The sequence below is a fragment of the Hypomesus nipponensis genome, chromosome 4 (assembly GCF_054491055.1).
Source record: "Hypomesus nipponensis isolate SF chromosome 4, ASM5449105v1, whole genome shotgun sequence".
Classification (NCBI taxonomy): domain Eukaryota; kingdom Metazoa; phylum Chordata; class Actinopteri; order Osmeriformes; family Osmeridae; genus Hypomesus; species Hypomesus nipponensis.
Window position 1 is genome coordinate 495,001 of NC_140364.1, and position 2,500 is coordinate 497,500.

The 2,500-nt window shown below is 56.0% G+C and overlaps 2 non-coding genes and 1 pseudogene across 2 annotated transcripts in view; all 3 read left to right on the forward strand.

Annotated features, from left to right (window-relative positions):
• Positions 1–131: 131 nt before the first annotated feature.
• LOC146293358 (5S ribosomal RNA) lies at positions 132–250 on the forward strand. The gene has a single exon (XR_014754036.1). It is a non-coding gene; the product is annotated as a 5S ribosomal RNA (ribosomal RNA).
• A 1,881-nt stretch (positions 251–2,131) lies between these two features.
• On the forward strand, positions 2,132–2,240 carry LOC146293359 (5S ribosomal RNA; annotated as a pseudogene).
• A 190-nt stretch (positions 2,241–2,430) lies between these two features.
• Positions 2,431–2,500, forward strand: part of LOC146293360 (5S ribosomal RNA) — a 119-nt gene continuing 49 nt past the window's right edge. The window contains exon 1 of the ribosomal RNA XR_014753839.1: positions 2,431–2,500. This exon is cut by the window's right edge and continues 49 nt beyond it. This is a non-coding gene — a ribosomal RNA (5S ribosomal RNA).

Here is a 2,500-nt window from a genome sequence, read left to right on the forward strand (position 1 = left end):
GCACAAGTAGTCCTTCATGAAAGGGGCTGGAAGCTGTTTTCATTTTGACACGAGAGAGAGAGAGAGACCACCTTGCATTGTCAATTGCTAAATCTGTATATGGATAAGTAGCCTATGGTTGTCAACTTATTTCGTACGGCCATACCAGCCTGGCAACGCCTGATCTCGTCTGATCTCGGAAGCTAAGCAGGGTCGGGCCTGGTTAGTACTTGGATGGGAGACCGCCTGGGAATACCAGGTGCTGTATGCTCTTTTGCTCATTCACTTAGAAACTGAAATCTTGCAATATGCACAAGTAGTCCTTCACGAAGCCGTATACGAAGCTGTATACGGTGGGGACGGTGCGCTGCTGACTTCGACGGGGGACGTCCTGGATCGGTGGAAGGAATACTTTGAAGACCTCCTTAATTCCACCAACACGTTTTCCGACGTGGAGGCAGAGTCTGGGGACATCGGGGGGGGCCCTCCTATCTCTGGGGCCGAGGTCGCCGAGGTGGTTGAAAAGCTCCGCGGTGGCAGGGCCCCTGGGGTGGACGAGGTCCGCCCGGAGTTCCTTAAGGCTCTGGATGTTGTAGGGCTGTCTTGGTTGACACGACTCTGCAACATCGCGTGGACATCGGGGACAGTGCCTCTGGACTGGCAGACCGGGGTGGTGGTTCCCCTCTTTAAAAAGGGGGACCGGAGGGTGTGCTCCAACTTTAGGGGGATCACACTCCTCAGCCTCCCTGGGAAAGTCTATTCGGGGGTCCTGGAGAGGAGGGTCCGCCGGATTGTCGAACCTCGGATTCAGGAGGAGCAATGTGGTTTTCGTCCTGGCCGTGGAACAGTGGACCAGCTCTATACCCTCCGCGGAGTCCTGGAGGGTACATGGGAGTTCGCCCAACCAGTCTACACATGTTTTGTGGATTTGGAAAAGGCGTTCGACCGTGTCCCTCGGGGGCTCATGTGGGGGGTGCTCCGAGAGTACGGGGTACCGGATTCCCTGATCGGGGCTGTCCGGTCCCTGTACGACCGGTGCCAGAGTTTGGTCCGCATTGCCGGTAGTAAGTCGAACTTGTTTCCGGTGAGGGTTGGACTCCGCCAGGGCTGCCCTATGTCACCGATTCTGTTCATTACCTATATGGACAGGATTTCTAGGCGCAGCCAGGGTGTTGAGGGGGTCCGGTTTGGTGACCTCAGGATCGGGTCGCTGCTTTTTGCAGATGATGTGGTCCTGTTGGCTTCATCGGGCCGTGACCTTCAGCTCTCACTGGAGCGGTTCGCAACCGAATGTGAAGCGGCTGGGATGCGAATCAGCACCTCCAAATCTGAGGCCATGGTTATCGACCGGAAAAGGGTGGAGTGCCATCTCCGGGTCGGGGAGGAGATCCTGAACCAAGTGGAGGAGTTCAAGTATCTCGGGGTCTTGTTCACGAGTGAGGGAAGAATGGAGCGCGAGGTCGACAGGCGGATCGGTGCGGCGTCCGCAGTGATGCGGGCTCTGCATCGGTCCGTCGTGGTGAAGAAGGAGCTGAGTCGAAAGGCGAAGCTCTCTATTTACCAGTCGATCTACGTTCCTACCCTCACCTATGGTCACGAACTATGGGTAGTGACCGAAAGAACGAGATCGCGAATACAAGCGGCCGAAATGAGCTTTCTCCGCAGGGTGTCCGGGCTCTCCCTTAGAGATAGGGTGAGAAGCTCGGTCATCCGGGAGGGGCTCAGAGTAGAACCGCTGCTCCTCCGCGTCGAGAGGAGCCAGCTGAGGTGGCTCGGGCATCTGATTAGGATGCCTCCTGGACGCCTCCCTGGGTGAGGTGTTCCGGGCACGTCCCACTGGGAAGAGGCCCCGGGGAAGACCCAGGACACGCTGGAGGGACTATGTCACTCGGCTGGCCTGGGAACGCCTCGGGGTCCCCCAGGAAGAGGTGGTGGAAGTGGCCGGGGAGAGGGAAGCCTGGGCCTCCCTGCTTAGGTCGTTGCCCCCGCGACCCGATCCCCGGACAAGCGGAAGATGACGAGACGAGAGTCCTTCATGAAAGGGGCTGGAAGCTGTTTTCATTTTGACACGAGAGAGAGAGAGAGAGACCACCTTGCATTGTCAATTGCTAAATCTGTATTTGGATAAGTAGCCTATGGTTGTCAACTTATTTCGTACGGCCATACCAGCCTGGCAACGCCTGATCTCGGAAGCTAAGCAGGGTTGGGCCTGGTTAGTACTTGGATGGGAGACCGCCTGGGAATACCAGGTGCTGTATGCTCTTTTGCTCATTCACTTAGAAACTGAAATCTTGCAATATGCACAAGTAGTCCTTCATGAAAGGGGCTGGAAGCTGTTTTCATTTTGACACGAGAGAGAGAGAGAGAGAGAGAGAGAGAGAGAGAGACTACCTTGCATTGTCAATTGCTAAATCTGTATATGGATAAGTAGCCTATGGTTGTCAACTTATTTCGTACGGCCATACCAGCCTGGCAACGCCCGATCTCGTCTGATCTCGGAAGCTAAGCAGGGTCGGGCCTG